The sequence below is a fragment of the Oncorhynchus masou genome, chromosome 14, assembly GCF_036934945.1.
Source record: "Oncorhynchus masou masou isolate Uvic2021 chromosome 14, UVic_Omas_1.1, whole genome shotgun sequence".
NCBI lineage: Eukaryota > Metazoa > Chordata > Actinopteri > Salmoniformes > Salmonidae > Oncorhynchus > Oncorhynchus masou.
The window spans coordinates 26,005,262-26,016,416 of record NC_088225.1 but is presented as its reverse complement, the minus strand read 5'-3'; the positions used below and the strand labels follow the sequence as shown (position 1 = coordinate 26,016,416).

Genomic DNA, 11,155 nt, shown 5'->3' with positions numbered 1-11,155 from the left:
GGGACAGGAGCAGAAATCCTTTAGGGGACAGGAGCAGAAATCCTTTAGGTGACAGGAGCAGAAATCCTTTAGGGGACAGGAGCAGACATTCTTTAGGGGACAGGAGCAGAACTCCTTTAGGTGACAGGAGCAGAACTCCTTTAGGGGACAGGAGCAGACATTCTTTAGGGGACAGGAGCAGAAATCCTTTAGGTGACAGGAGCAGAACTCCTTTAGGGGACAGGAGCAGACATTCTTTAGGGGACAGGAGCAGAACTCCTTTAGGTGACAGGAGCAGACATTCTTTAGGGGACAGGAGCAGATGTCAGTGTCTTTAGTGGCTGGTCCTGATAGTTAGTTGTGTACAGCTTTGTTGTCAGCCAGTCCACACACACTTGACCCTGCACACAATGTCTGTATAAGTGTTGACATGTACTATAAAAGCCCATGTTCAAGAGTGCAGGAATGTTATTATGTTCTCTTCCTAATTTAAAGAACACAAACAGTGAGTAAGCTATCGCCACACTGCCCCCAAATATGTGTGAAGTGCACAAGCTGGTTGGAAAAGGAATGAAAATATTCCTCATGTGGTCTGCAGATGTTTTAAGGCCTGCTCAACTGACACAAGAGCAAGGCACTAGTTGCGCAATACCAACCGGCTGGAAAGTGACACTTAACGGAGTGATATTTGTGTGCTGAGGTGTGTGTATGTGCGTAGGTAAGTTGGTCTCTGTATGTTTGTTTGTTTGTTTGCTACATGTCTAGCTGCTGTCTGTTTGGTCAGGGCGGGCGGATATGTGTGGGAGTGTGTGTGTCCGCATGTAGTTAAGTCTATGTACCTGGGTGTTTGACCTTCATACATGTTCTGTGTGTGTGTGTGTGTGTGTGTGTGTGTGTGCGTGCGTGCGTGCGTGCGTGTGTGTCTGCACACGTGTGCCATGTCTAGCCATCATGTGTCTGGCCTCCTCCCTGGGTCAGGGTCTAGGAATCAGCTTAGGCTGCTGCTGAGGCTGGACGCGTTCCTCTCCTTTGTCTTGGTGTCAGACACTTTAATAAGATTAGAACCAGCAATAACACCTTCATTGTTTTTTTAACAGCCCTCAGTCCCTACCCAGACAGAACCATCTGCAAAGCCAGTGGCTGGCTCTTCCATGGCCAAGTCTCCTAAGTCCTTTTAGGGTCAGAAACCTTGGATATGTTCCCTGCAGGAACGGAGACAAAGGGCGACGTTACTCACAGGTACCTAAAGCGATGGGTTTGGACTGTGGCCCTGCACCATGGTTTTCGTGCAATTTGTGCCGTTCCCCCGGGGGATAAAGCACAGCGCTACTTAGCTGTTGCGCATACAACATTGTAAACCCACTGTAAAAAGAGAAAAAGACAGGAATGGAAAAACATTTCAGGCACATTCTAAAGCCGCTGTGTATTTCTGAGGGCTGGTACATCACCGTGGGAAACAGGTGCTGTACTGGTCACAGCTTCAAGGAGATAATCAGGTATTACTGCATCGCTAAACTCTTAGACAAAAATGTGCTAACTAGAACCTTAAAGGGTTCTTTGGCTTTACCCATAGGAGAAACCTTTGAAGAACCATTTTGGTTCCAGGTAGAACCCTTTACACAGAGGGTTCTACATGGAACCCAAATGAGTTCTACCTAGAACCAAAAAGGGTTCTCCTATGGGGACAGCTGAAGAACCCTTTTGTATAGCTTGGTCACAGGTAATTTTCTGGTGGATAAAAATAATAGAATTAGATGCTGATTCAAAAGTCAGTGTAGGCAGTGAAGCCCTTGACTGAGGCAGGCTTTGACCAGCCCTTGACCGAGGCAGGCTTTGACCAGCCCTTGACCGATGCAGGCTTTGACTAGCCCTTGACCGAGGCAGTCTTTGACCAGCCCTTGACCGAGGCAGCGTTGACCAGCCCTTGACCGAGGCAGTCTTTGACCAGCCCTTGACCGAGGCAGTCTTTGACCAGCCCTTGACCAAGGCAGTCTTTGACCAGCCCTTGACCAGCACTTGACCGAGGCAGTCTTTGAACAGCCCTTGACCGAGGCAGTCTTTGACCAGCCCTTGATCGAGGCAGTCTTTGACCAGCCCTTGATCGAGGCAGTCTTTGACCAGCCCTTGACCGAGGCAGTCTTTGACCAGCCCTTGACCGAGGCAGTCTTTGACCAGCCCTTGACCGAGGCAGTCTTTGACTAGCCCTTGACCGAGGCAGTCTTTGACCAGCCCTTGACCGAGGCAGTCCTTGACCAGCTTCATTTTGATTAACAACACATCCCCATATCCCCATCTGTCAGACTGCACCTCAAAGATGCCAATTATTGGAGGTTTGGTTGAACTGAACTAATTGTTCTTGATTGTATGCTAATCTATCCTTTGTCCTGTGACTCAGTATTCTATCAATTCTATTCACTATCTAATATTGTCCTGACAATTGTGTAAAATGTTCCCATATTTGAGAGGGCAGGGTGGCGAGATGGGAATCTAGGTAGGAACAGATTAAGAACAGATTCAGTATCAGATTTAGGTGTTTTCTCAGAATGACAGATCACATCACACATCACCCCATCTGGACCTTATTGGCTTGAGTTGACCAAGGCAAGAGGGCTTTGTGTGGTGGTTGTGATTGTATTGCTGGTTACAAATCACACTATGTCAACCTGTGAAATAATGCAATTTGGGGAATTTTGAAATATTGTCTAGTTTACTTAGCTGGTTTTCAGTGAGCTACATTTCATTATGTTTATGGCTTTCAGCTTTTTTACTTGTAGATTGATGGAGTACTGCCAGCAGGGAAAGACAGTACGAGAAAACACCTCACACCCCTGTTTATTTTAACAGGAAATAAAATCCTTTGTAAGAACACCAAAACACACATGAACTTATAGAATATTTATGTGACTGTTTTATTATCATGTCTCCACACTGTGAAATTGCGTGGGTTTGGATACGATTATATAAGTGATCAAAAAAACATTGTGCTTGTTTTGGACAAGGTTCAGAGCGGCTGCAAAGTCCTCACAGAAGGTCAAAAGGACTGTTTGCAGACAAGACATATAGGCTGAATGCAGGGAGGGTGTCAGAGTGCTTGGAGGGGGTTCTCTGGAAATCGTTATTCAATATGTGACATGTTTTCAAGCCTTCATGTGTCAGTATTGGTGGGAATGTTGAGGTCTCAACCTCCCAGGGGTGAGGGCTGGAGGGGTAGGCTGGGGGTGAGGGCTGGAGGGGTAGGCTGGGGGTGAGGGCTGGAGGGGTAGGCTGGGGGTGAGGGCTGGAGGGGTAGGCTGGGGGTGAGGAGGCATCAAACCGTCTGAATGCATGTTGTGAGAAAAGGGATCACTTTGTACTGTTGCTCAGATTATGGTAGTGTGTGTGTGTCTATATGTGTGTGTGCACTTGTGCGCGTTAGTGTTTTAGTGTGTGTATGTGCGTGTGTGTGTGTGTGTGTGTGTGTGTGTGTGTGTGTGTGTGTGTGTGTGTGTGTGTGTGTGCGTGCGCAAGCGTTCACACACTTTGTATATGCACATGTATGAGTGTGTTTGTGGAATATATGAATGTGTGTGCATACATGTGTGGAGTCTGTATGTGTGTGTTTATGTGTGTGAGCAGCAGGTTGCTAGTCTGCCAGTGTGCCTGGTCAGTGGGTCAGTGAGGGCTCTGACTGAAGCTGCAGGGGCCTGGGCCTCTTAGACACAGCAGGGACTCCACTTGGAAGGAGACTGGATGGAGAGAGACTGATGTAGATTTACACATGCATACAGACCACTCAATCCATGTCCCATAGAATGTTGGGTTGACAGCTATGGGAAAGATCCTGTTGTACCTCTGTGTGTGAACATCATGGACCCTCTTTCTTTCAGAACTAACCACAGGAAGGCTCATAGTAATGGCTGGAAAGGAATACATGGAATGGTATTGAACACATCAAACATATGGTTTCCATGTGTTTGATACCATTCCATTTACTCCATTCCAGCCATTGTTATGTGGCGTCCTCCCCTCAGCAGCCTCCCGTGGAACTAATGTTCAGAACAGTGATAGTAGATGGGCTGAGAGGTCTCGGAAAATGGAAATTAGGCAGAAAGGGAGTTGTTCTTAAGGTAGGCTGTTCCTTTGCGACACTTCAAAACATTGTGTACTAATTTCTTCATTGAGTCCTCTGTTGACTGTTTATAATGTGGCATGCCAATGTTCTGTCAGTGTTATACAGGTCTTATGACAGTGGATCAAGGTGTTGCTGATGTTTCCATAATATGGAGGCATATTCATCAGTGGCCGAGTAGGGAGATGTGTGAGCGTTCTCCAGAGTTCAATACAAACCTTTGACCCCAGGATGACAAGCAGAGTTGGGGAGTAACTGGTTACATGTAAATTACATGTAATCTGATTACATTAAAAAAAACTTTAATCAATTATGTTACAAGCTAAAATATTGTAATCAGATTGCAGATACTTTAGAAAAAAAATAGATGATTGCTTCTTGGATTACTTTAAAATTCAGAGAGGATGTTTGTGAAAACAAATACATTATGCCATCTATCTGTTTTCTCAATGATATCCAATTCAGCATTGAAAAAGGAGCAAGTTTAAGTTTGTTGCAGCTGAGGGAGTCTGACCACACGTCAGAGACGACTATGATGACACACCAAATGCATTTGATGGATCATTTTCGTCTTCTAATGCCTCTTAAAGGTAAAGTAATCCAAAAGTAGCTGAAAGTAATCAGATTATGTTACTGAGTTTGGGTAGTCCAAAAGTTAATTTACTGATTAAAATGTTGGACAGGTAACTAGTAACTGTAACTGATTACATTTAGAAAGTAACTTTCCCAAGCATGGTGACAAAATACTGTGTCTGTGAAGAATACCACTGGGTATGGTGCCATCACCAGGAGACCCATTCACACTGTACATACAGTATAGTACGACCTACAATAGTCATCAGCATTTAGTCAGTGCTTATATTTGTCCTATTTCACACATGTACAAGTGTGTTTTATATGCATGTGTGAATAGGAAATGTGTTTTGCATATCGCAACTCTCCCTGAGACACCCTTGGAGAGTGGGGAAAACCATTGTCTATGGCGACCCTGGAGCATTTTAGGGTTAAGTCCCTTGTTCAAGAGCACGTCCCTTGTCGGCTCTGGGATTTGAACTAGCGACCTTTCGGTTAGTGGCCCAATGCGTTAACTACTAGGCTACATTCCACCGAGTATCATATAACCTACAGTAGCAGGAGAGAAGTCTCAGAGCAAAGATCTCCAAGAATTCGACCCTTGCCTTCCCCAGGCAAGTATTATGGATGTATTAAGCTCATTCCACATGGTTTTACTGATTCATCTCTGAAGATGTAAACCCACTCCTGGGAAAGGTTGAAAAAAAGCACTATGCAATGTGTTCAATAAGGCCATATTGATCCAGATAGTTAACTGTTTAGATATTATTATCCAAATATCTAAATGTGTATCAACACAAGAGTAAATATTGTGTTAATATAAAAATACTTGTATCAGTATGAATATAATTTGTTTTTATGTTACCACAGTATGTTTTCCACATTTACAGTACTGCATAGTGGGCTACAATGAAGGTGGTCCAACTATTTACACAAAGGGGGAAAAGGTGTCAACACGCGCCTTGCGCACCACACGCGCACAGCACAGGTATTTTGCCGGAGGTCCCTGCTCGAGCCTGCTGCTGCTACGGACTTTTTAATATGTTCATCAGAACTGTAACTCGCCTGGGATTTGCTGTCGGGGTATACTAGCCACTGTAATTCATGTAGTTAGATTTTAAGTAATAGGGTTGAAATACCACCTAATCTCTCCAGACTATTAAACGTTGACCAGCGGACTGACGGAGTTCTTCACTGCAGCAACACTACGCACTGACCACACGTCTTCCTGACCGTTTAATCACATTTTACTTTACATTTCAACTTAATTTCTCCCTTTGGCTTTGTCATTTATGACCATTTAATAGTTTTGCACTCATCGGGAAATTTTGCTAACTTCGACGCTCCTCGGATCTTGTTTTATTTCTTCGGGATCCTTGTGAAAGTTCCGTTACGCGCTGGATATGTGGTGGATGTTGTTTCCTCGATGGATCTGGTTTCTCTTTGGACAGTGCTACGTCTTGCTCCTGATCATAGACAGCTGTGTGAGGGTGAAAGCGATGCCAATGTCCATGCCCAACAAAGTGGTGTACTCTCACGCGGGCATGTGCCCCAACGAGATGAACCCCAACCTGTGGGTGGACGCCATGAGCACCTGTATGCGCGAGTGCGAGTTGGACCGGGTGAGTTTCTGGGATCAGTTTTCCTCGCGGGCTGGAGACAAATAGGGGACACTTTATTCTGTCAAACGTTTCTCTATATAAAGTTTCTGCAATTTAATTCATGGAATGAAAGGTGGAGATAAGTGGGACATGCGCACTGCGCACTGTTTTTGGCCATTCAAATTCAATTGTGACCACATTGCCTCTGTTCTTCATTTCTCTTTGAATTAGATTGAATATCTCCTCAATCAGATACTTGTTCATAGACTACAGTTTTGGAAATAGCAGACACTGGTGTATATGCCCACAATATTACATTTGTTGTCAACAGATTGTTCACCTAGACAGCTCAGTAATTCAAACCAGCAACCTTTCAGTTACTGACCCAACACTCTTAACTGCTAGGCTACCTGACCATACCAGTTACTGACCCAACACTCTTAACCGCTAGGCTACCTGACCATACCAGTTACTGACCCAACACTCTTAACCGCTAGGCTACCTGACCTACCCTGACCCAACTCTCTTAACCGCTAGGCTACCTGACCATACAAGTTACTGACCCAATACTCTTAACCGCTAGGCTACCTGACCATACCAGTTACTGACCCAACACTCTTTAGGCTACCTGACCATACCAGTTACTGACCCAACACTCTTAACCGCTAGGCTACCTGACCATACCAGTTACTGACCCAACTCTCTTAACCGCTAGGCTACCTGACCATACCAGTTACTGACCCAACTCTTAACCGCTAGGCTACCTGACCATACCAGTTACTGACCCAATACTCTTAACCGCTAGGCTACCTGACCATACAAGTTACTGACCCAACTCTCTTAACCGCTAGGCTACCTGAGAATACCAGTTACTGACCCAATACTCTTAACCGCTAGGCTACCTGACCATACCAGTTACTGACCCAACACTCTTAACCGCTAGGCTACCTGACCATACAAGTTACTGACCCAACACTCTTAACTGCTAGGCTACCTGACCATACCAGTTACTGACCCAACTCTCTTAACCGCTAGGCTACCTGAGAATACCAGTTACTGACCCAATACTCTTAACCGCTAGGCTACCTGACCATACCAGTTACTGACCCAACACTCTTAACCGCTAGGCTACCTGACCATACAAGTTACTGACCCAACTCTCTTAACCGCTAGGCTACCTGACCATACAAGTTACTGACCCTTAACACTACCTGAGAATACCAGTTCCTGACCCAATACTCTTAATCGCTAGGCTACCTGACCATACCAGTTACTGACCCAACACTCTTAACCGCTAGGCTACCCTGACCCAACTCTCTTAACCGCTAGGCTACCTGACCATACAAGTTACTGACCCAACTCTCTTAACCGTTACTGACCCAATACTCTTAACCGCTGAGAATAGGCTACCTGACCATACCAGTTACTGACCCAACACTCTTAACCGCTAGGCTACCTGACCATACCAGTTACTGACCATACCAGTTACTGACCCAACTCTCTTAACCGCTAGGCTACCTGAGAATACCAGTTACAATACTCTTAACCGCTAGGCTACCTGACCATACCAGTTACTGACCCAACACTCTTAACCGCTAGGCTACCTGACCATACAAGTTACTGACCCAACACTCTTAACTGCTAGGCTACCTGACCATACCAGTTACTGACCCAACACTCTTAGGCTACCTGACCATACCAGTTACTGACCCAACACTCTTAACCTAGGCTACCTGACCATACCAGTTACTGACCCAACACTCTTCTAGGCTACCTGACCATACAAGTTACTGACCCAACACTCTTACCGCCAGGCTACCTGACCATACCAGTTACTGACACAACACTCTTAACCGCTAGGCTACCTGACCATACCAGTTACTGACCCAACACTCTTAACCGCTAGGCTACTTGACCATACCAGTTACTGACCCAACACTCTTAACCGCTAGGCTACCTGCCACCCATGACTATTGAGTCTAATAACTTTTATTACTCTGCATTATGAGATATTGAGAAGTAAGCATGTAAAATGTATAGCCTACAATACCAACCTCACATTGCATAGTATTGTTTCATTACATTAGAAAGTGCATCACGCTCAAGTTCCTTAACATCCTATATGTTCCCTGAGTGCATAATGAACTGAAACATGCTGATCCCAACACCTCCCATGTATCCCCTATCACCCCCAAGGACTGTGAAAACTTTGAGAAATGCTGCAACAACGTGTGTGGGAACAAGAGCTGTGTGGCGGCGCGCTACATGGACATTAAGGGCAAGAAGGGTCCGGTTGGCATGCCAAAAGGGGTCAAGTGTGACAAGTTGATGTGTACGCAGCAGGGCTCAGAGTGTGACATCTGGGAGGGCCAGCCCGTGTGTAAGTGCCGGGACCGCTGTGAGAGAGAGCCCCACTTCACATGTGCCTCAGACGGTATGACCTACTACAACAAGTGTTACATGGATGCAGAGGCCTGCTCCAAGGGCATCTCTATCTCTGTGGTCACCTGCAGGTAAACAGGAAACATCTATCTATAGACTCACATATTAATCACATGTTAATAGAAAAGTTCTGAATAGACTGCGGTGTTTACTGTTTTGTTGTGCTATGACTGCTATGTTATGTTGATATCCATCTCTATGGTAACAGGAACTGAAAATTAATAGATGGGATTCTGAATGATAACTGTAGACATAATAACCCTATATTTCTGTATTTGTATGAGATCTGTATTCCTCTGTAGTTACACAGGAGTAATACTCACTCAATCTAGAGTTTCACTTTGCTTTTGTTTTATGCATTTGAGTTTCTTGTACCAACCTTTGTCTATCACACACCCAGCTCAAGGTAGATTACATTACTGTGGTAACTAATCTATTCTTCTCTCTCTGATATCACCTCTGCAGGTACCACCTCACCTGGCCAAACACCAGCCCGTTGCCCATGGAGACCACACTGCGGCCAACCACTGCCCTCCTGGAGACCACCCCCGGCTGACATCCATCCTCCAATGATGCTCAGCAACCCCACTCAGCAGGCTGTGTTCGTGGGCGAGACAGCCAGCTTCCTGTGCGAAGTGTCAGGTAAGCCCAGTCCGGAGGTGACCTGGGAGAAGCAGCTGGAGGGCAAGGAGAACACAGTGATGAGGCCCAATCACGTGCAGGGGAACGTAGTGGTCACCAACATCGGCCAGCTGGTCATCTACAATGCCCAGCAACAGGACGCGGCATCTACACCTGCACGGCCAAGAACCTGGGGGGGCTGTGACCTCCCACTACCCACTGTCGGTGATCCAGAGAGACACGGGCCAGAAGGAAGGTGAGGTAGGGAATGCCACCAACCCATTCCCATTCCCCGCCGAAGAGTGCCTGAAGGGGCCGGACAGTGACGACTGTGGGGAGGAGAGCATAAGCTGGTACTACGAAGCCAAGAGGAACAATTGCTTCACCTTCACCTACAGCCAGTGCAACAAGAACCGCAACCACTTTGACAGCTACGAGACATGCATGTTGTCATGCGGGGCAGAGCTGTCGGCTCCCTGCTCTCTCCCCAGCCTGCAGGGACCCTGTAAGGCCTACGAGCCCCGCTGGGCCTACAGCAGCACCCTCAAACAGTGCCAGTCCTTCATCTGGGGCGGCTGTGGAGGCAATGAAAACAACTTTGAATCCAAAGAGGCCTGCGAGGAGATGTGTCCTTTTCCGAAGAACCATAACTGTAAGATGTGTAAACCGCGGGGCAAGATGGTGACCAGCTTCTGCAAGAGCGACTTCATCATCCTGGGGCGTGTGACAGAGTTGCCTGAAGAACAGGACTCGGGCCACGCCTGATCACCGTGGAGGAGATCCTAAAGGACGAGAAAATGGGCCTCAAGTTCTTCGGCCAGGAACCCTTGGAGGTGACCTTGATGAACATGGACTGGAACTGCCCGTGCCCCAACATCACCATGGCCAACGGGCAGCTCATCATCATGGGAGACGTCCACAACGGCATGGCCGTGCTGCAGCCCGACAGCTTCGTGGGGAGCTCCACCACACGCAGGGTCAGGAAGCTCCGAGAGGTCATTCACAAGAAGACCTGTGATTTTCTCAAAGAGTTCCCAACAAACCAGTAGTTACTCTCTGAGAGATCCCAGTATCCTGTACAAGAGCTGTCTATATCAAGAAAAGCAAACTGGTTCTAGCATCCAGTAGTAGCTATTGTCTGAGATTTCCCCACTATCCAGTAGGGAAGATATCTAGAAGAGTAGACTGGGACTTTTTCAAAGTTTCTTACCATTCAGTAGCCGGATGATGGCTTCTGTTGATTATTGCTTTCTCCTTCTCCTAAAGGTGGGGACTGAACCAATACCTTAACACTGATCCGACAAGCTGTTTCCCTACCCATGACCTTCTCTTTAGTTTCCACAGAAGACATATGTTGTATGCATTTTGTCATATTTTCCACTGGCTATCTCCTTCACTCAGATGTTCTCCATATACAGTAGATATCTAGAAGATCCATGATTTTCTCAGATGACGGCTGCTGTTAGCTGATTCCAGATTCTTGTCTCTCTCCTTCACTCTGAAGTTTGGACATTAAGTGTTGGGGCTCCTCTGTACTATGGAAATGGCTGGAGGTACCTGTATATTTTAAACAACGACAGATTTATACTTTGTGTGGATTCACTTTCTGAAAGGAGAGCTAATTGTCCGTATATAGTACTGTAGTGGTGACTTATATCAAGCGCTTACCTTGGAAATATTTTAGTTAAACTAAAATGGCTCTTTGAATAATATTTTAAATTGAAATATATTATCTTGGTATGAATGTACTAATGCCTGACAGATAGCTAAACTCGGTGCCTTGGTTAATATGAATGTTATATTATGTTGACTTAAAATCTATGGTATCCTG

The 11,155-nt window shown here is 46.0% G+C and overlaps 1 pseudogene; it reads left to right on the top strand.

Annotated features, from left to right (window-relative positions):
• Positions 1–5,658: 5,658 nt before the first annotated feature.
• On the top strand, positions 5,659–10,373 carry LOC135553764 (WAP, Kazal, immunoglobulin, Kunitz and NTR domain-containing protein 2-like; annotated as a pseudogene).
• Positions 10,374–11,155: the final 782 nt, after the last annotated feature.